General features: G+C 51.7%; 1 protein-coding gene across 3 annotated transcripts in view; it reads left to right on the plus strand.

Annotated features, from left to right (window-relative positions):
• The first annotated feature begins 1,311 nt into the window (after positions 1-1,311).
• Positions 1,312-22,546, plus strand: part of ACSL1 (acyl-CoA synthetase long chain family member 1) — a 136,191-nt gene continuing 114,956 nt past the window's right edge. Inside the window, exon 1 of one of the 3 annotated variants that reach the window (XM_037128775.2) lies at positions 1,312-1,580. The gene's annotated coding sequence lies outside the window, so the exon portion shown is untranslated. The remainder of the gene's footprint in view (positions 1,581-22,546) is intronic. The other 2 variants (XM_037128776.2, XM_037128777.2) reach the window with 2 other exon arrangements.

The raw sequence follows: 22,546 nt of genomic DNA on the forward strand, positions 1-22,546 counted from the left end.
GGACCATTGCTCAGCCTCTCACACCAGGCCAGGCACCATTCACCGTGACCTGGGCCCCAGAAAGGTGAGGGCAGGGGCGCTGTGCAGACAGACCCTGGCTTTGGGGCTGTTGGAAACTGTTCGGCCACTTTGGGTGGGTGTACATTGGCCAGTGCTGGTGCTGTTGTTCCTATGACACACGCACACACACGCAGCCGCACTCTCACATGTGCACTCCCCTCTTTGTCTCTAGAAAGCCTGCCTCCTGGGTCCCATGCCAGGCCAGTTCAACTCCTTGAGTGACAACAGCAGCCTCTCTCAGTGGGGCTGGTCTGATTGGAAGGTGGTCACCAGCCTCGGGGCCGTGTGGAGGGAGCTGCACAGAAAACACACCAGGAAGCTGGACTCGAGCCCTGGTCCTGCCACTGACCACCTGTTGGCGCTCGACTGAGCCGTCCGGTCTGCTCCGGCTCAGCTCTTTAGCTTCATTGTAGGAAGTTTGTCTACCGCTGAATTCCCCCCAGTGGGATCCACAGAACACTAGTTGCAAGAACAGCTTTGTGTGTGGGGGCGAGTAAATGGGGAGGAAGATGTTTTAGTGGGGGTGCACCCGCTCCTCCAGGAGAGCCGTGTGCGATCAGGCACAGCGGAGACCCCGGAAGCCCTGTGTGATTGCAGTTGGGTGGCTCACAAACGGACCGCGCTGTGAGCTGTGTTTGGGTTACAAAGCACCTCGGGGTTTTTTCCCCAGCACTGAAGAGCAGACTTTGGGAAACACCCGTATGATGGTCTCTCAGGAAATCCCGATTCCTGCCCCTTTAGGGTGACTTCCGCAACTGAGACATTTTACCCATGAACTGGTCCCCGAGAAGATGAAAAATGCCCCATGCTGCCTTATCTGGTTCATCTTCAGCATCAGTTTCCGCTGGGGGGCCGGGCCCAAGAGCTAGAACAAGTGAGCCAGCCCTGACAGCGAGGCAGCCCCACGAGGGAAGGGCTTTCTTCTGCCACCGGCCCCTCACCAGCCTCTTGTGCGCCCCCAGTGTTTCTTCAGCATCTGCTAGGAGTTTGGCTCTTGGGATGAAAGCAACAGAGGGGACTGATGTTTTGTAGAGCAAACGACCTTCTCACGAGGCAGCCGAAGGGGGAGAAACAGCCAGGCTCTGTGCTCACACTGTGGGAGGGGCTGTGCCCCGGCTCCTTGGTTAGTCCTGGAAGGCAAATGCTGCTCCCCTGGAGAAGTGCGGGGCCCACGGCAGCAAGAAGGCAGGTGACTTTTCCAAGGACACGAGGACGCGTGTCTAACTAGTGGCAGAGTCGGGACTCAGCATCGGCCCAGCTGAGCTGGGAGGAGGGGTGGTGCGGAGCAGCACAGAGAGCCACGGAGAAGTGGGACTGTGGGGGGCGCCCTGGCTTGGAAGTCACCAGAGATCCAAGTTCAAGTTCTGGCTCTATGACTTTGGACAATTCACTGAACATTTCTGTCCCCCAAATGAAAAGGAGGCTGGAGATGACGTTCTTTCGGCTGTGAAGACGATCCACTGCCACTGAGGGTGGGACTTGAGCTGGTCTGGGAAAGAGGCTTCAGTCCGCAGGCAGAGGTAAGCGGGGACAAAAGGCAGGAAGTGAAACAAAGCTTGTCAGTACTCAGAAATATTTACTGAGCACTGACTTTGTGCCAGACACTGTCCGAGTTCCCCAGGACTCTGCAGAGAGCAGAGCCGATCAAAGTCCTTGCCCTCGGCGTGCAGCTTACATATCAGGGGGAGACAGATACACGGCCTGGGGTGGGGGAAGGTGACCAGTGCCGAGGTAAAACAGAGCAGAGTGAGGGGAACCAGGAGAGGGGCTGTCTTTTCAGTTGTAGATGGTGAGGGGAGGCTTCCTGCCAAGGTGATATGTGAGCAGAGACTTGGAGAAGGTGGAGGAGTGACGCCGGTAAAGGCCGGGAGATGAGCCTTCCAAGCAGGGCGGCAGCCTGTGCGAGGGTACAGGGGCCAGAGAGTGAAGGGTGACCTCCGGGTTCAGGGGCCAGCAGGGGGCCAGCAGTGCAGTTAGAGGAGGGTTGGGGTGGAGGAGATTCGAGATGAGGCTCGTAAAGTTGGTCTATTTTTAAAATGTAAAAACATGGGGGAAATTCAGGGGTATGTTAATTCCTGGTGTTCGATAACAAGATTAGAAAACTTTTAACTGTTTTGTTACCTGGTCCAAGATTCTGCAGCATGGGGCCTTTGTGCTTGATCAGACTCTGCACCTAAAGAACAAACAGCCTCCTAAGAACTGCCTCTCCCGGTTCCTGGGGCCCCTTTCTCTCCTGCTCTCTCAAGGACAGCTGGGGTCTGCCCATGACTACTGTGAGCACAGGGCAATGACTTTGTGTTTGTCACATTTGTTCGTTGTATTACATGACCTTTGTGAACATTAACGCGGACACCAGCCTCTACACCATTGGACATGCTGGGTTATGAATGCCAGGAGTGTCTTCCCATTTAGAACAAGTCCCACGCACTGGACCGTTCCGACTTTGCAGCTAACCAGCTGTGTGATCTTGAACCGGTCACTTAAGTCCATCCGGGCGCTGGTTTCTTTGTCGGGAAGTGGCTGGGAGTAGACCAGACGACCTGTACAGCCCCTTATCACCTGAAAAGCCCTTGACGTACCCTTTTAGCAAACAGCATTCCTTTCCCAGCATCTCTCCTCTCAGAGGTCAAACCAGCAGTGAATTCCCCCCATCTTGTTGTTTGTTAAACATGAATAATTCAGGACACTCCGGCCTGTTCCCCCGGGCCCCACATGACTAGTGCTCACACACCAGAAAGTTTACAAGGGCAGATTCTAATTTTCTTTTTTTGTTTATTGATGTGTGTGTGTGTGTGTGTGTGTGTGAGAGAGAGAGAGAGAGAGAGAGAGAGAGCGAGGGACAGAAAGAGAAACATCGATTGGTCGTTGTACGTTTTGCCGCACTCATTGGTTGCTTCTGGTATGTGCCCTGACCGGGCATCGAAACCACAACCTTGGTGTGTGGACAGCGCTCTACCCAGCTGAGCTGCCTGGCCAGGGCAGATTCGAATTTTCTTCTACATTCCGCCGCTGCCCTCCAAGATTTCTAAAATCATGCAATCCATTGCATGATTGTATACTTTTGGGCAAAAGTAGGTTTACAGTTGTTCCCATGGAAAATAATATAATGGCTAATAGATAATAATACAAGAATAAACTCCGTGTTTCATGTACTCACAGCTGTAAATCTACTTTCCCCCAACCCTGCCTCTTACAAAGGTATCTGTGACTGTAGAACTGGAGGGAATCTTGTTCCGTATCTTCACGGCCACGTGGGACGTGGAGGTTCACACAGCGGTGACTTGCCCTTGACGGCACACTCTGGGGCGGAGCAAGGACCAGACTCGGGCCCCTGGACTCGGGCTGCGCTCTTTCCCCCACCTCCTCTTGCGTCTATTTTGCCATAGCTAACCCTGCCCCTCTAATTGTGAAATGTCTGAAAATACTCTTGGGAGATGATGACAAAGAACTTTTGAAGTAAGATTTGTTTTTTCTTTTAAATATGCACTCATAGACCCAACGCCATCGAAAGGGCAACCAACACCATTTTCTCTAGAAACGCCAGATTTCATAGTGTGGTCAGTGTCTGACCTGCGGCATTCCATCTTAAATGACGCATTCACAAACCCGAGCAATGAACGAGGGGAGAGGAAAGGCTCAAAATAATATTCTTAACCTCAAAGAGTGTGACGTTTCAGTTGTGCAAGATGAATAAATCCTTGAAATCCAAGGTACAGCTCAGTGGCTACAGTTACCAGTACTGTTGTATATACTTGAAATTTGCTTAGCAGATCTTAAATTGTGCCTTCTAACCCTGAAAAAGACAACGGCAGCTATGTGGAGGCCATGGATAGATGAGTATTAGCCTGATTTTGGTGACTGTTTCACAGTGTGCATGTATCAAAACATCAAAAAGCACAGACAAAATGAGGCTGTTTAAAAAAGAATATTCCTAACCCCTCGCGGTTGTATTTCATCACTCTCATCACTAGGTGGCCCCCTGCTGGCAGACTGTTATCTGGAAGGCTGCCTCTGCTCACCCTTCTTGGAGTGAAGGTTAAAGGGGAGAGTCTGTAAAAACTCCTGGGCTTTCCTGCCTCTCGCGAGGGGCCAGAGGAGGGTGAGGGAGGGGCTTTGTGAGGGACCCGAGTTCTGGCAGCAACTCCTCTAACCCAGAGGAAGGGCCGAAGGGACCAGCTGGGATCAGAATGAGCAGATTAAATGTGCAAGGAACACCGTCGAAACCTAACTTCCACCACAGGCACAAGTGCAGTTGGAACAGGTCCCGAGGGTTCAGGTGGTTAACCCGCAGCGTGGGCCCCGGGCAGAGGGCAGCTACACCCAACCAGGCAAAGTGCCGTTTCGAATGAAGCCGCTCACCGAGCTGTTCTTCCCCGGGCAGTGTCCTCCCCTTCTGTAGCCGCCCCTCCGCTGTAACAAGCTACCAGAGGACCCTGGTCTCCAGCAGGACCTGTGCCACCTCCGCTGCATGTAAATGGCGGCGACATGTTCTGGAGCCGAGCTTTGGGCCTTGGGCCCAGACCCAGCCTCTCTGAGGCTCAGTGTGCAGTAGAATCTGGCTCCCTACAGAGCATGGCAATACTGCTGTTTTCATGAAGTCGACTGAGGGGCTGGCAAGATAGTGTAGGCAGCGTCTGGCACAATCCGACACCTGAAAGGAGTCATACCCTCGCTCATCTTCCATGGTTATAAACAATCACCTTTTCCGTTCCCTCTCCTGGCCGCCTGAGCTGCTCAAATCTACATGAATGAGAACTGACTTCATCAGGCCAGGCCGTGTGTGTGGCTCCCACTCTGTGCTAGGTGGCGTGCCCTGGGCACACACTTTCTGTCCCTCACCAGCTCAGCGTCTAGAGGGAGACACACACAGAACACAAAAAATCTCACAAGGACTTTAAGAGGTGTGGCTGCTAAGGGAATTGGGCAGCGTCACAGAGGGCAGGGGGCGAGCGTGTTGACCAGAGGGGCGAGGGAGCCCCCTGGGCAGGGGACACGGCGCGTGAAGTGCACAGTCGTCAGGGCCTGAAGCGCAGCCCTGTGCCTGGAGAGCCGGGAGCCTGCCAGTTGGTGGGCGAGGGGACAGGTCTGTTAGACTGGAGGTGGGACACTGAAGGACTTTGTTTGCCCCTTTATCCAGATTAGTGAATAGGAGGAAGACTCACGCAGTCCTGAGTAGCACCTCAGGTGTATTTATGACCCCACGAGTACAGGCTTGGGAGCCACTGGCTGGGGATGAAGGGGAACCAAGAGGAAGGAAGACTCCGAACTACTAGCTTGGGGGATTGCACGGGGGCTTCTGAGGGAGACGAATCCTCGCACCGAGGCCTATGAGCTGGAGATGCATGTATGCAACCCATGGGTGTGCAGGGAACTGTGGGAATGGGGAGGTGGAGCTCGTTGGCCTCTGCGAGAGATCTGGGGATCACTGGAAGTTGGGAAGTAGCCGAAGCTCTTGTGATGGGTTAGATCAAGTAAGTCGCTCAGACCTTTGACAAACTGAGTGAGTTCTTTCAAGTCTGAACTACCCACCAGATTGCAGCACCTCTTTGCAAGGTGTGATGAATTGTAGTGAGTGGTCATAAGTACACTGTTAAGCATCTGATTAATACCATCACAATCAAGAAAGTTCACCATCGTTGCAAAAAGTTCACCTATATTATTCGTCCCCTCCTGCAAGCCACAGCCCCTGGCAACCACCGACCTGCTCTCTAGCCTCCAGTTTTGCCTGCTCATAAATGTCACCTAAATGCACTCACAGTTTGTAGCCTTTCGTGTCCCTTCCAGCTTCTTAACTTTGCATAATGTTTCTGAGATGCATCCATGATTTTGCACTCAGTGGGAATCGTGACCCCCGTCTGGCACAGAGGTGATTTGCTCGGTTGTATGGCTAGCCATAGTTTACCTGTTTTCCTGTCAGGCATTTGAGTTGTTCCCGGCGTTCAGCAGTTGGGAATAAAGCTGCTACAGACATTCAGGTGCAGGGCGCAGTGTGGGCAGCGGGGCCCTCTTTGCAAAGCTCATTCAGAAATGAGCCGAGTGTCTAACACCTAATGCCTGATGCCCCTAAATGTAGCCTCCGGAATCGAGTGTTACAATGCTTATCTATGGTATGGAAATACTTCACCTGTGTAGGACTAAAAAGTGGAACACAAAACAGTATGTTTTCAAGATGGAAGCGAACAGTCCTCATCTGTGGCTCCTGGAGGACTTTTATTTTGTCCTTCATGGTACGTTTCTCTGTTGGACTCTGAGCTTTCAGGAACCAGAAAAAGAGTACCACACATAAAGAGGTTTATTGTAAGGAACCGTGGAGCAAGAAGGAAGACAGCAATCTTGTCCAGAGAGGGGCCCGGAATGGGGATCACAAGGAGAAGATGGGGACTGTCGCCTGCTCAGAGTGCTGCAGATGTGACAGACGGCAGACCCCTCAGAGGCACCCATCCGCCCTGCTCTGTGCTTCTCATCATGCCGGTCAGTCAGTCTGCAGACTGTTGGATGACTTCCAAGAGGCAGGCGCTGTCTGTCTTCAGGCACAAGACAAGCATGGCCCTTCCCTCATGAAGGTAAGGTCTAATGTTGCCCTGGTGTCTCTCTCTGTCTTTCTCTCTCCCTCCACTCTCCCACTCTTTGCCACCTCTTCCTCCTCCCCCTCCTCCTCTTCCTCTTTCCTCTTTTTCCCTCTCTTTCCTCCTGCCACCAGCTAAATTCTGTCTATACCCATCTGTGGCTCATTGCACTTTAATCCGGCAGTGTCCGGAATTTGCTTCCTTCCTTTCTCTGCGTGTGGTTAGGCTAACACCGCCCCTACCCACCTTTCACTCCTGTGGGCCTCACATTTCAGCTCCCCAGGAGAGAAGATCGGAGTGGCTCAGTGAGTCGCAGTGAAGCCAGGGTAAGGCTCGCACACACTTGTGGTTTGGCTGCCCTTGAAGCAGGCGTCCAGCCAGTGGCGGCCACATGGTAGAGCCACACAGCACACCAAACTGGGGGTATGGCAGGTCACAGAACATGCCAGCTTGTTCCTCAGTGTAACTTACAAAATGTGGAAATTCTTTATAGAATCTTCGGAATTCTTTATACAGTCCTCACTCTTTAAATCAGAGGCAAGGTAGGGGAGAAAATAATATTGTATAAGAAAGAAAAACATTTCCTAAGAAGAATGACAAGCACTAAGGTATGCTCCTTCCAATTATATTAGCACAGTCTCCTTCACCCATGTTGGCTCCCTACCAAGGGGCAGAGAACAAGACCTAAGAGGACGTGCCCAGCAGACTTGGACTGCAGAGAGAGAGAGAAGGGGGGGGCAGGCCTGGGGCGCTGGGGGTCTTAGGTACAGCAGAGCTCAAGAGGATTGGAGCACAGACTGACTTCTAGTTCATTTTGCTCCAGACAGCCCTGAAGACTTGAACCCCCGGGAGATGTGGGGTTCATCCTTGCAAAGAGGGCCCTGCTGCCCACACTGCCACCCCTAACAGAGGCGCATCAACCAGATTTGCTATATTAAAACAACATATTTTTATTCCTGTGGAGACCTACAAACCACACCTCCCCAAACACAAAGAATCCTCTCACTTGAAAACACTAACTGTTTACTTAATGGTATTTTCATTCTTATCATTATCTAAACATGAATTTCCGTGGTGGCAATCAATGAGCTTGTGTGTTTTTGTTCTTTTTATCCCTGTGTAATTTTCCATGTGTCGACACAGGCCATGCACATATCATTCTGATGACTCTATTCTTCAAATGAGTGTATGGCAGTACCGCAGATGTTGGGCATTGGATTGTTTATGATTTTTTTTGTAATTATGAAAAACCATAATTTAGAAATTGGGCTTGTTTCTTTTTTTATCAATAGTGACTATCTATATTCTTTTAGATAACCATTTTAATATGTTTCTTTTCCCTGTGAATTGTTTGAGACCTTTCTCGTAGCACTAGGCCTCAGTTGACTAATAACCCTTTCCCCTCAATTGACTAATAATCCCTGGGGCTCCAGAAGGCTTGGCTCTCATTCCCAACGCAAGATGGGCAGGATGTTGGAGAGCCTGCCCAGTCCCCAGGGGCCCGGCGATCTTCTGCCCCTGCTTTCTCACCAGCCAGAGTGTCACTGCAGAAAACTGACTTGTATCTTAATGCACCAGATTCCCACACAAGCCAGGGTGATGCCCACCATCGGGCTTCCAAGGCTACTGCTGTTTTTGAAAGCTTACTGCTCATAAATTAGCTGAGGCTTCCAAAAAAGGGGGCTGAGTCTGCAAGGGAGCCCCGCCTGTGCCGCACCCAGGTGAAGGTCCACCACTTCCCAGGGGGCTGCCGGAGCCATTTGCTGAGCCCACAACACCCGTCCCATAGTCCATCTTCCCCTCCACCCCCACGCCCCCCCATGCTCCCCTACCCCCCTCCCACCCCCACTAGAGCAGCCCCAGCTCATCTGGAAGGTTCTAGTAATGTCAGTCTTTAAAGGGGAGCCTCAGTGACCCCTGTGCAAACTTCCCTTCTCTCCCACCATCACCTTAGAGGGTCATACACCCTAAAACACACTCAAAGCCACTCCTTCCAAGTCGTTCAGCTACAGCTGGGTAAGAGACCCAGTTTTGGCTCATGAGACATTAAAGACAGTTTTCTGTGGCCATTTCTAGGAAAGTCTCTCTTTCCTGACAAAAAGAGACAGGAAATGCAATTTTCACTCTCCCCTCCTTTTCAACTTTAACAGGGACATGATGTCTGGAGCTTCAGTAGCCATTAAGTGAGCATGAGGCGAGATTGTCAGAAAGCCATGGACTCAACATCAGCCACCACCTACACCCCCGCTCCTTATTGTGCTTGAGCCGCTTTAAGTTGGGTTCTCTCCTCACTGCAGCTGAACTTATCTCTAAGAGATATTGTGTTTTAGAAGCAAGGTTACAAGGAACAACTTAGGCTGAAGTCTCTGCATACTCTGTGAACTTTTTTATAGGATGAATTCACCTGAGAGAAATTGGAGATGCTGTGCTCTGAACTGACCTAATTGACCCCTCACGAGTTAATCATCCCCCAAAGGCCCCACCTCCACATACTATGACACCAGGAATTAAGATTTCAACACAGGGATTTGGGAGGAAGCACCTGTTTATGACAGATACTCTGACTGCGTGGCCGTGGGGCAGGGGCAGCTCGATGAACCCACGGGCTGGCTCTGACATCTGTCCATCCACGCCCTCCTTGGAATCTTCCAGTGATAATTGTCCTTCACATAGGAAATTTAAGAAGAAAATTTGGCGGTAGATTTTATATATATATACAGCATTAAAAAGGAAGGGAACTCTGACATGCTACCGCATGAATGAATCTCGAAGACAGGCTGAGTGACCTGAGCCAGGCACAAAAAGATGAAAACTGTGGGATCCCACTCACGGGAGGCACCTGAGCAGCCCGAGCCATAGAGACAGAAAGAGGTTGCCAGGGGCTACAGGACGGGCTGAGGTCAAGGGTCCCCACTTGAGCAGATGGAAAGCTCTGGAGATGGGTGGCAGTAACAGCCACACCGTGGTGTGAAGGGACATCACATCGAGTTGTGTTCTGTCCTTGGGCCCCTCTTGGTTGTGGCTGTTTCTCAGACTCTCCTTAATTTGATGACCCTGACAAGTTGGAGGCACTAGCCAGGCACTTGGCCACAGACCGGTATACTTAAAATGGCTAAAATGGTCACGTTTACGTTGCGTGTATTTTATCACAATTAAAAAATAGTACGCAAAGCCTCTCTCGGGTGGAGGAAAGGGATCTGGAGGGTGAGAGGGACCTGGTCAGGGTTGTGGGCACACAGAGCACTGCCAAACCGCCCTGCGCCGGGCAGTGCGCAGTTTGGTGAGTGAGAGGTGGACTCCACAGCCTTGGCTGACCAAAGTCCAATGCAAAGTCCAATGCAAAGGTGGGGGGAGGGGAGGAGGAAAGCAGCAGAAGGACTCAGAGGAGGGAGCAGTCAGGGCAGGATCTTGAGCTCCCAAGGGAGGCAGGGGTGGGGCGGAGATCAGACCAGAGTGCTGGCTCCGGCTGGGGGACGGGGCTCCGGAAGCCCCACCTCGGGGTCAAGTGCGGGGACATGGGGTTGGGCGCCGAGCCAGTGAGCTGGTGCTGGCGGAGGCTGGACTTCTTTTCAATTTAAGTAAACCTTTTATTTTAGAATAGTTTTAGACTTCCCAAAAAGTTGCGAAGACAATCCGGAGTGTTCCCGTAGGCCCCTCACCCAGAACCCCCTAATTTAAGGTCTCACACTGTGGCGGTGTACCTGTCACAACTAGTGCGCCGACATGGAGACATCATCGTTGAGTGAAGTCCATACTTTATTCAGATTTCCCCAATGTCCTTTTTCTCTTGTGGGATTCCACCCAGAACACCCGTCCAAATTTGCCACATCCAAAATTGCAAAGCTGGCGTGGGCATTTCCCACGCACTCAACATTCAGTTTTCCTCACTGTTAACATCTTAGGTTAGTGTGTGCACTCGCGACGACTGGCGAACCCGCACCGAGGTGTTATTGTTAGCCAGAGTCCCTGCAGCCTCATTCAGTCCGCTCTGTACTGTTAACAGAGTCCTCGGTCTTACCCGACTTCCTCTTCCTGTTGCTGGCTCCCCAGCAGGGCCGCACGGTCCGGTTCACTGTCACCTCTCCCTGGGCCCCTCTTGGTTGTGACCATTTCTCACGCCTTCCAGGAGCTTGATGACCCAAACCACTTTGAGGAGTACTGGCCAGGTGTTTGTCTCTTGATTTGGGTCTGTCTGATATGTCTCTCACGGATACGCTGGGGAACTGGGCTCTTGGAGAGAGATCACAGAGATAAAGGGCCCTGTGCACCTGCCCCTCTCAGAGGCTGCCTGCTAGCCATCTCCCCTGTTGATGTTTTCCTCGGCCACCCGGCCAGGGCCGTTTGCCAGGCTTCTCTGCTATAAAGTGAGTGCTTTCTTGCTTCCCCTTCTCCACTCACTGGACATTGCTGGGTAAGGAGGCGCCTTGATGGAAGTGCTGTCTGGGAATGAACAGTCTGTCCAGAGCTAATGCGCAGGGTGGGAGCTTCTTAACCTTAAATAGTGCTTTCATGGGTCTAGATTCTTTACACACATCATGACATTTAATCTTCACATTGCCCCCATTTTGCAGAGGAGGACACTGAGGCACCGAGGGGTTACATACCTTGTGAAAGGTCTGGCAAAATCAATAAACAATCAACCTGAGATCTGAACCTGAGGAGTGCGTGGCTCCCAGATCTGGGGCGTCACTGTCATTAGAGCAATGAATTCAGAACATGGCTGAGTGTCAGCATTTCAGTCTGAAGACAGATTCCCCAGCCTCTCCTCCGAAGATTCTTCTTCAGTAGGGCTGCCACAAGTCCCGGGCATCTGTGTCCTGACAAGGTCCCTGGAGACCCGTGGGTCCCCTGGGTTAAAGAATGGAGAGGCTGGGGCTGAGGCCACTCAGGAAGCGCTGGCGATGGGACAGAGGTCACCCCAGCCTCAGCCAGTGCCTGCAGTGACAGGAGGGGACAGGGAAGAGGGGCATGGCAGAGGAAGGTGTGAGGGCCTGTGACATCACTGGCCGGCGATGGAGGGATAGCAGGATCAGTGACAGAAACACAGAATTCCACAGGGCAGGTTGTTGGGGGAGAGGTGATGGAGTAAGCTTTGAACTTGATGCTGACGTGCCGGGGGAATACGTCAGGGAAGATGCTCAGCAAAATGTGGGCTGGAGCCCTGGCAGGGTCTGGCAGACGGGAGGCGCCGAGGAAGTCCCGGGTATGTGAGTGTTCTGTGTGACAAGCAGGGGGAGTGCCCCATTTCTGTGGCGAGAGGGGACAGAGGTGGCAAGGGGGCCCTGGCGTCAGGTCCCCTGATCCCGAAACAGCACACAACCAACCGAGTCCACTCCCACCCATTTACCCTCTGGACTCTATCACTAGGGTAGGAATGTCAGACTTGGAAAGTGTTCACTGGGACAAAAATTTCCTCGAGTCTCTTAAATGAAGTCATATCACTGGGGTGACTCTCTTTCCTTTAAGGGTCTGGAGCCCAGGAAGCTGGTCTGGCTCCTGACAGAAGCAAGACCAGTAGCTAAGGAGACTGTGTGGTAGAGAAGGTTGGCCCAAATTGCCCCTCTGCCTTGGATTCTGGAATGGGGCTTTTGCTTTAGCATTTCGAGTGAAAGTTAAATTCCCAGCCTGCATCAGGGCCAGCCGAGAGGTTCTCATGCCCTGGAGTCCAAGGGCCTTTGCTCCAGCAACACACTTCCTGGGTTTGCACTTACCCTCCAGCAGTGAGGGCCTGGCGCCAGCACTTGTAGCTCTGGACTCCGTGCTGACCCGAAGTGAGCCTGCCCGGCCCCGGGACCTGCCCTGTCCCTGGGGTGGGGCCTCTCCTTGCGCACAGGACAAGGCGGGCTGCTCCTCCAGCCCGTAGTTCTAAAGGGAGCCACCCTGAATGAGTCCCTGTGGTCTTTGCTTCTGGTAAACTCTGGCACTAAAGGGGGAAAAAAAACCCAACCCATAAATTTCATCTTCTTTTGCTGCAACCAATTTAGGCCAGTCGTAGAACTGCTTTAACAGTTTGACAGTCTGGTGAATGGATTCCAGAAAAAGCCAGAATGGGTTGTCAATTGATTTTCCCCTAATGTTCAGGTTCCAAATGGTTGGGTTTAGTGGATATTTTAAGCCATTGGATTGGAAGCTCCTGTGTCAGGAAGTCGGTTGTTGAGAACCAGGAGTGACTCTGACAACCTGCCCCGAAGCAGAGGCGGGGCCCCGGCCCCTCTTCTTGCCTGTTTGGCCGGTAAACGTGTGTTTAGAGCCTGCTGTGCGCGGGGCCCACAGTGGCAAATGAGACTGTGCCTGATTCTGGATCTCAGTGTTTTCACCCACAGGGAAGGATGGCTCTTACTCAGATAACCACACAAACAGGCAAGTAGATGTGTGCAGTTACCTCCCACTGCAGGTGGGGTCAGTGCCCCAGTGAAACAAACCCAGTTTTATGAAAACAAAGAACCTGCTTTGGAGGAGGACTCGTGCAGCGTCTCAGTCTTCTCACACCCGGAGCAATAACTGGGATACTCGGGCAAAAACAAGAAACTACGTGGCGTCATTTTCTTCTCCAAATTAGTAAGGCGTCATACCGCAGGTGTGGTGCCGTTTACACACCAGCTCAAGTTCAAGTCCCTGTTGCTCATCCAGCCCCAAGAGGCCTTTACACGGCCAATCGCAATAACCACTGAAAGCAACTCACAAACTGAGTCTTCGAAATCACCCGCTGTTCTCAAAACACAGACTCCTCCGCTCAGGGCCCTGCTGGTGGAAGTCCCCCGAGTTAATTCTGAAGCGGCCACGCGTGCTGACTCTGGACAGTGAGGCAGGCACAGGGAGAAGCGGGAGGAGTCCGTGTCTCCTGTGCCCTGGGTACAAGGTTAGACTGCTGACTGCTGTCCAGGTAAAAGTTAGAATAACTGTCTCCACTCAAGGTTTTCTGGAAGCATGTAGGTAACCGAACGAAGTCAACTACTCACCAGTAACTGGAGAGAGGCCTGCAGCCGTTGCTGTGCGTCCTTTGTATGTAGTGGGCAGGGGTACTAAGACGGGGATGTCAGTCACATGGAACCAAAGCTATTAAGAACCTATTACTGCCTGAGTATTGTGCTTGGTTTTTAATGTCAAGATCTGACTCTCAGATATTTGGCTATCCTCCAGATACTCCTACTGAGTCGAATCTGTAGACACAAAGAAGTGTAATGTAGAAGGAACTTGGAGTTGAGTTCATCCAACAGTTTCCAGATTTGGGGATTCCAAAGGCTGATAAAATTCCAGAGAAGGACTTATAAGGCCTAGCTAGAGTTGCCAATGTTTGATTTATAAGTAAAGTACTTAAAAACACCTATTACTCACTACCAACTCCATGATATTACATTACAGTGAGTATAACAAAATATAACTTAGTGGTTTAATAGAAATAAATTAGATTTATGAAAAACTCACTACATTTGGGGTGGAGGACGCATTCTCTCCTCTCTACAGGGACCTGTGGAAAGTGGCAACTTCTTCGCAGTCCAGCACCGGTTCTTGCCCTGGGATTTGAGACGCACTGATTTAAGTCAGAGGTCTCCCCCAGTTTTACAAGTTAGGAAACCGAGGTGACCCCAGGTGACCAGGAAGGAGTGTTGCGCAATCTCAGGCCCCACCTCACAGCAGGAGCTTAGTCCCATTCAGGGCCCAGCCTGGGAATCCAGGTCCAGAATGCTTGGGCTTCCACGAGTCCCAGCAGGGGCCTCTGTCTCTCCCTGAACACTGGGTGGGGATGGATGAGAGCTGAGAGGCGCGGGGGAGAAATGGGTCTCTTCCTTCTGGCTCCCGCCCTCTGAGTCCTCCGTGCCTCACCGTGTGCCCGGCGCTCCCTGAGGTTTTGGTGTCCTCTCAGTAGGCAAGCTGATTCTCGCCTCCGGGTGATATTTGGTGCTGATAAATTCCTCGTAATGTCCATCTTCTGCCTCTGCTCTCTTCTTTAAATATTTGTGCGTCATAGATTGCGATTTTACTGCTGATGTTGTTAGAAAATTGAATATTACTTCCAAAGCCCCCTGCTATGTTCTGGCGTGTTCAGTGTTTTGTGGCAAAGTCAGGGAGCAATCTAAAATAAAGTTTCTCTTCTGCACTGTGCCAGGCATGGTGCAAGCAGAATGCTTCATTCAGAAATTTTAGATTTCAGCAGTGGAAACTGGCTCTGGTTTATTGTAAAAGAAGGGGACTTTATAAAAAAGGATGTTGGGCAGTTGACAGAATCACCAGCAGGGCTGGAGAGTTAGGACTGAAGACAGCACAGCCAGGAGCAACGGCAGCCAGGTCCTCCGATGGCGCTGGTGCAGCTGGAGGGGCCCCTGGAGCTCGTGCGGCCACCACCCCCCAGCATGACATGGACACCACCCCATCCCTGTGTCTTGACATCAGTAGCTTCTAGTCAAAAGCCTGGGCTACACCGCTGGGATGCGAGAGGCTGGCTCATTGCCTGGGCTGCAAGGGAGTCTGGGAAGGCGAGAATGGCAGTTTCTTCCTGGGTTGCCCAAAGCACACTTCACCTCGGTAGGATGGGAGACTCCTGAGATGTGGACGTTTAGATTCTAGAGAGCCAAGGAGAGTAGCAGGCAGATAATTTCCTTTCAAATTAACTTCTCAGAAAGTTAGAGTAGCAGACAATCTCTTCTATAGCAGTAAACAAAATCTGGGCCTGACATTCAAACACACACACACACACACATATTTTACAATAGGACGATCTTGTCCTATCGGAACCTGCTGATGAGCATCTTAGGATAACTCGTAGAAATTTCCTGGTTTTCTCTTTTTAGCTGGGTGTGTTGAACCCCAGAGCCCCACTGAGGTCTAATGAGAACTGATGTGGGGGCTGGCCAAAATGGGGTTACGGAGTAGACTCTCCAGCGGAGGGTCTGCTCCAGGCTTGTGACCGACCGTGTAGGGAGTTTGCCTTGTGGGATTGTACTGCAGCGTGCAGGCTTGTTCTTTTTCCTTTCTCTTACGCAAACTCCTGTAGGCTCGCCGTAATCACATGTGGACAGCGGAGAATATTAAGCTGTTCAAGAGTGTGTACTTCCCAGCTTTCTGGTGGGGCCTCCGGCCAGGAGGAAGTCAACCTGGGTCTTACCCAAGACAGGCGATTCCCGAGGAAGCTGGCACTGGGCCAGGCTTCCCAAACCTGCCCACTGAGGCGCCCCTGGAGGTTGAAAGGCCCAGAGCCAGAGGGGCGATAGAATTGCTTTGAAGGCAAGTAGGATCTGTCCAATCCACGCAGATTTGATCGGGCACCAGTCTCTGGCCCGGACTGTAGTGCCTGGAGGTTCCACTCTTTTCCATTAAAAGTTGCCAGCAGTTTTTTGCACCAGAGGTAGAGACTCACCGTACCCTGGAGAGAATTCCTTGCTTTGAGAAAATCCATCAGGGGGGGCCTGTCAGTCACAAAGACTGGACGAGAGCCCAGCACCTGATGTTCTCAGAGACCCTGACCCTGACTGGCCATGAACCGCACCCCTGCAGAGAAGTATTTTTTATTCCCAATGCATATTTCGCTTGAGCAGGAAAATTCCGCTGCTCTTGGAAATGTTTGCATGTCCTTCAGTCCAAGCTCACATGTGAGCTGGGGCCACACGGGACTCTGTCCACTCTGTCCGAGGGCCTGGTCTCTGCCGCCCCTCACACGAGGCACACAGTGACAAGTTTCTTCCCTTTTATTGAGGTAAAATATCCGTGACATAAATTTACCATTGTAACCTGTTTTAGGTGAGGCGTGAACTGCACTCACGTGCTGTGCAGCTGTACGTCTCCTCTCAGACCGAAACTGTCGTACCCATTAGCCCTCACCTGCTCATTCTCCCGCCCCCGGCCCCTGGCCACCCCCAGCCTACATCCCGTCTCTCCGAGTGTGACTACTAGGCACCTCATATACGTGGAATCATTCAGTATTTGTCCTGAACTGGTTGGTGACGGCGCCGTAGACCAATGGGCCGGACTCTGAAATGCATGGCCAGTTATTCTATTGACTGATCTTGGCAGTGGTGAGCAGACCCTGTGGGTGAAGGTGGATGTTTTCCTCTGAACCAATGGATGTTACTCATCCTGGGAAGAGTCTGACCCTAGAGTTGGAAAGGGGGGAATGAGACGTGGAGAAGTCGGACTTTCCTCTCTAGGGCGTACGAGGCCTGACTTCCAAGGGGCAGAGCTGCCTGGGGCTCCACTGGTGGGCAGGGTGGTGAGTAGCACCCACCAGGAGCCTGCTGAGGGCAGCATGGTGACCGTGGGGGTGGCTGAGCCCATGGGTGCTAGCGCTGAGGCCTCCCAGTGCTTAACTAAAAATAGCTTAGGTACGTAAGCAAGCTGTACAATGTTCAGATTCCGTGTAAGCAAAGATACGGGTATTTGCAGATGGGTGCATATTAAGTGTACGTAACTGTATGAGAAAAGATAGTAAGTACAAAAAGCGGAGCTGCAGGATCTTCTTCCCCTTAATTGGAAAAAGGACCAGTGTACGAAGGATGCGCCTCCTCTTGGTACCGGAGGAGGCCTGTTACTGAAGCTCGGAGGGGAGAGGAGCCCAGCATGGGCCTGGGCCCGGGCCGAGCTCTCTGGTGATCTGTGGGTGCAGCTTGGGACCTGTCATGAGTAAGCCCACCCAAGTGCTCTTTTTGTCGCCTCCCTCCCTCACACATGCATGTTGTCATTTGTGTCTGAGCATGTTTGGAAAGCCTTTCCAAGGTGCACTCTAAGAGGGAGCCGGAGGACGTGCTCCAGCCCACTCTCCCGGGAAAGACCAGGTGGGACAGCTGACTGGTGCTCGGGCTGGGGGCCCGGAGGGAAGGAGCTTCCGTGTTCCCCACCAGTCTCTTTATACAAGCCAGCTGTGTGCCCCTGGGGACGAGAGCCAGGAGAGAGGAACCCACTGGGGTGTGCGACTCAGTTCCTGGGCACACGGGTGCCTTTTCAGCCTCCCATGGGAGGACGCAGAGCACAGGGAGGCGAGCCCCTCCCTAGAGGGGGAGTGGTTTCCCTAAGTGCCTGCCCGTGGGGTGCCCCCCAGGATAGCTGCATGTGTGGGTGCACCAGGTAACTACCTGGAGGGCCTGCACCCAAAATATGTCCCCGCCAGCCTGCTTTTGCCATTAGGAGTTTGTGTCTTTGAGTTGAGGACGTAGGAGCCTGAATCGAAGCACTTTGAAGGCCTGCAGGTCAGGGCTTTGGCCGTACACCCACCCCCTCTTCTTCTCTAACCCTCCTCAAGGCAGGGGTTTCCTCCAACTCTGTCTCCTCCCGCCGTGACCGGTTTTCCCACTCTCAGGCATTTGAATAGAGGACGCAGACAGAGTACTGCTGTGTAGCATAGCTGGATTTGAGAATCGTGACCTAATCCAGAATCCCGCCAACTGTGGGACCAGCCTCTGACAGCAGAGAGCCTGCCGTTTCTGCTCTGGCGTCACAGAAGCCTGCACGGCACCCATTTCGGTGAGCTCCCAGACACCCCCAGGAGCAGGCCGAACTAACATTCGGGCGTCGCAGCCGAACCGTGTCATCCGGCCCCTTCCTGGAGACAGCTGCCAGGAGCGTGAGTTCATAGTGAGCTGGGGGGGGGGACACTGACCACCACCAGCCGACATTTAGGGACAGCGTGATTGCAATGCAGCGAGTGACTCCAGGCCTCCCCTCGTGGAGACGGCGGAACACTGTGGTGGAAAAACAAGAAGTGTCGCCGGGGAACTGGAAGGCTAGGGGTCAGCAGAGGAGGGGAAGGGCTCCCCCAGAAAGCTCTGCCCTCTCCCCTTTCCACCCAGGCACCCCTCTCCATTTCTACGAGAGGGAAAGAAGTAATCAAGACCAGCAACATCCACAGTAGCAAGACAAGTTTTCACTTACAAATTGCCTCCAAATGGCCCGAGGAGTATATCCGGGCAGATGTAAATCATTGCAGAGCTGCTGACAGACCAGATGCAAACCTTGTCCAAAGACATCTGGGGCCAATCTGTCTGCTGCGTACTCTCTGTGCCTATGCTGCTGAGTGGCACTTGGGGACACATGTTTGGAGGCTCTGCCCAGAGTTAAAAACTGACACCAGTTGGGATGAAGTGGAATTGAGGTGAGGGCTCTGCCAAGTCAGGACCAGAGACAGTCTCCCTCCTTCCCTCCCTCCCTCCCTCGCTCCTTCCTTTCTCCACTGAGGAAAATCAATAAAACGTAGGAATCTCCAGACAGATCAATCGGGGAAAAAGAGATGACACAAGTTACCAGCATCGGTGTGGAGAATCTACCTCTACAGATTCTGCCGATATTAAAACAGCAGTTCTGCGCTGGGGGACCTTCCCCCCGACCGCCACCCGACCCCAGAGGGCACTGGGCAGGGTCAGGACTTGTCTTGGGTCTGCATGACGCTCTGCCCCGCGTCATTCCGTGCAGTGCCGCTTCGTCCGCACACGAGAACCCTGGCGGACTCCCGCCGCCGTGAGCACAACTTGTTGTAGCTGGACCCCTGGGGACCTGACCTTGTGCTTCCCACCATTTAAGGACAATCCTCCTATAAGAACCCACCGGCCATGATCAACCCCTAGGCCCCTCGATGAGGATCGAAGTAATTATTCCACTTAGAAGAGACTCAGGGTGGGAGCTAATTCATTCCTCGAAACACCTTCAGGCTCCATATTGGAAGAGGTGCCCTTGCCCTTCACTCTCTCACCAGGAAGATTGCAGTTAGGAGTGTCCACACCTGGGAACTCCCTAACGAACACCGCGGGGGCAATGAACTACACACCAGATGCTTCACACATTTATTTCAATTCCTGTCTTGGATGGGCTTCGAAGGTGCAAAGAAAATTTTATTGGTTCAAGGTCAAGAGGTTTTTCTTTATAGTTTAATTTTGTTTCTTTAGATAGAATTTACATTCCAACATCAAAAAAAAACACACCATATTTTCTTCATTGGGACCCTATATTACTTCTGTTATTTCTGTGTCACCACTTTTCCTAAGCAACTAATATCGGCTGCATGCCCTCAGGCAGAGCCCATGGCCTCCCCAGATGTACTGTCCCCTCATCTGCACGGTGGAGGCAGCAGGAGAGGGTGCGATGGGAAAGCCAGAGACCGCGAGGTACCATCTCCACTCTGCCTTCAATTAGCTGTGTGATTTGGGGGTGTAATTACCTTTAGGACAAAGTAAATTGGCTTGGAGTCCCTCCTGGGAATAAATAGCCCCTCAGCATGTCACGAACCCACTCTGGGTCTTCATTTCTGCTTTGTAACATTAGGGGACAGACATAAATAATTTCGAAGTTATTCTCAGCCATTTCATCCCCTTACACACCAATTCCCTTCATCCTCGCCCTGGGCAAGCGTTGCTCCCATAAGCACTCGTACTGGCACACTCCGGTGCCTGGAGAAGTGTCCTCGAGTCCCCGAGGCGAGCTTTCAGGCCTCGCCTGCTGGCGTCCCGGTAGTGCTGGGAGGCGGCTGACAGACAGGTCCCAGCCCGATCAGCAGCACCTCTGTGAGGGCCTGGGCTGGGGCACTCCATGGTCCACAGGTCACTCATTGTCATCTCACACACACGGTGTCTTCCAGGTAGGGGTAGCAGGTTGGAAGTGCTCCTAATACCCCTCTCTCCTGAAACTCCTCTAAAGCTATAGTAGAGCAGGTGGGGTTTTTTTTGTGGGCATGGGGAGAATGGGAGAGGAGAAAACTACAGCAAATCTTTGGAATCTGGAAAAAAAATAAGTGATGTTAATTGATTTAGCAGACAGAAGGAAGCTGAATCCTGGCCCGGAAGTGGGGAAGGCTGATTAACATGGCAAACTCCCTAAAAAGGCTATGAACTGGTGACACCGAGCCCCCCTAGAAAGGGGGTTGAGGGAGGGGCCTAAAGAAGGAGGACCTGTTGAAAGTGTCTGAAGGAGCAATTTAATTCCCTAGGTCACCTTCGCCAACTTGTGCAGACAGCAGGCCTCCTTCACACTCACGGAACATGAGGAGATTATTCTGTGCGGAGGGGGGACAGAAGGTCTCTGGACCGGGGGGCAGGAGGCAGAGATGGAAGTGGGTACCGGACTAGAAATGGGGAGGTAAAAATGAATCCATTCTTCTTGGATCCTGAGACTGACCCCCAGCCCTCCCTATCCCCCTCTGCTCTCAACACACTGGCCGCAGGCCCACTTCCACACAAGGAGGAGACTGGAAGGGTCCCCGGAGGCATGTGAGTGGCCCAGGAAGAAAGTCTTCAAGACACAGATGAGTTTCCCAGTGAAGCAGCTCGGCCAGAGCACCCTTGTGCGAGGCCTGACGTTGAGAAGCCCAGGCTCCATTTACTCTTGTGGGCACGTCCTCAGGGACTGCCACGTATGATCCTCGACGTGAAAGACTCAGACCAAGGCAAACCAACGTAAAAAATAGCAACTTGAATACAACAGATATTCAAAGAAAAGAAGCTTAAAGAGAAAACCTACCAGTGGTATCTTCAGGGATGTAAGAAAAGATATTTCAACCTTGAAACAGTAACAGTGGTAATAAAACAAAACTTTTCAAGAAAAAGGAGCTTTAAACATTTAGAAACATGGTAACAGACATTTTTTAAAAACATAATAAACTGGAAGATAAAATTGAAGAGCTCCTTCAAAAAGTAGAGCAAAACCACAAAATTATGTAAAATAGGAAAAAAATCCCAATAGAAACAAAAAAAACTAGAGGATTACTCTAGGACACCTAACATCTAAATAATAGGAGAGTCGGCGACAGAGAGAGAAAACAGAGAAAAGAAGCAGAAGAAACCATCGACAAAATCATCCAAAACGATTTCCCAGATAAAAACAGTGTAAGTTTCTAGACTGACACACAGATGAAAAGAGATACAAATCCCTGCACGTGGGTGTGAGACTTCAGCTCTCCCAGGATGAGGAGAAGATCTTAGTGGATTACAAAGGATCAAAGAGACGTGCTCCGGGTTTCTCAATAGGAATCCCATCCCGGAGGCTGGAGACAGCAGAGCAGCGCCTTCAAAACGCTGAAGGAAAATGACGCCCTGCTTAGAGTCCTGTACAGAGGTAAATCATCAGTTATGCATGGGGACTGAATAAAGACATTTTAGAAAGGCGATGTTGCAAAAATGGCATTTTCCCGCGTGCCTTTATCAGAAAGCTCCTGAAGCGTGTGCCTCACCACAACGAGGGATAAACCCAGAAAGAAGACAGGAGGTGCGGGAAACAGGGCACCCAGCACAAGGCAGAAGTGGAGGGACTGCCCAGGAAGAGGGGAGGAGGCGCGTCTTCACCGCTTTCGGGGACAGGCAGGCGGTCCAGACCGGAGCAGGTCAGAGAGCCCGGGGGCACTGCTTTGAGAGGAACAGGTAGGTCTTGAGAGGAAGTTTATGCAATTGAATGAGATTTTTGTGTTTGAAATAAGGATAAGCAGCAACAGTAATAATCACATAATAATAAAATCATTATCCAGGGAAACAAAAAATTGTGCTGGAGAGGAAAAGTCATTATAGTTTACTGCGTGGCATGGTTCGGGTGACATTTATGCTCATAATGATCGAAACACCAGGTGAAGTTCTAACAAACGTTACATCCGTACAGGAAGGGTAGGGGTGGGAAAGGTGCGGGTGTCGAGATGAGGGGGGGTAGTGATGGGAGGAGGGAGGGCCAATCCCGACTTGCGATCTGGTGAGTCAGCAGGTGATGCCTGAAAATGAAAACTCCAGGAAGGTGTAAGGGAGAAAAAATAATCTTCCCTGTACTCTTCTGAATTCTTAGCTGAGACCGCTGCCATAGAAGACAGATTAACAAGAGAAAAATACACGTTTGTTAGCACAGACACTTCACATATTCATGGGAGTTAGTTACCTGGGGGAAAATGAGTAACTCCCTGAGGTGGCTTAGAATTTGAATGTAAAAACCATCTCCAAAGGGAAGGAGGGGGGAGACATGGGCTTCTC

The sequence above is a fragment of the Artibeus jamaicensis genome, unplaced genomic scaffold (genome assembly GCF_021234435.1).
Source record: "Artibeus jamaicensis isolate MK-2021 breed Jamaican fruit bat unplaced genomic scaffold, CSHL_Jam_final scaffold_833, whole genome shotgun sequence".
Taxonomy (NCBI): Eukaryota; Metazoa; Chordata; class Mammalia; order Chiroptera; family Phyllostomidae; genus Artibeus; species Artibeus jamaicensis.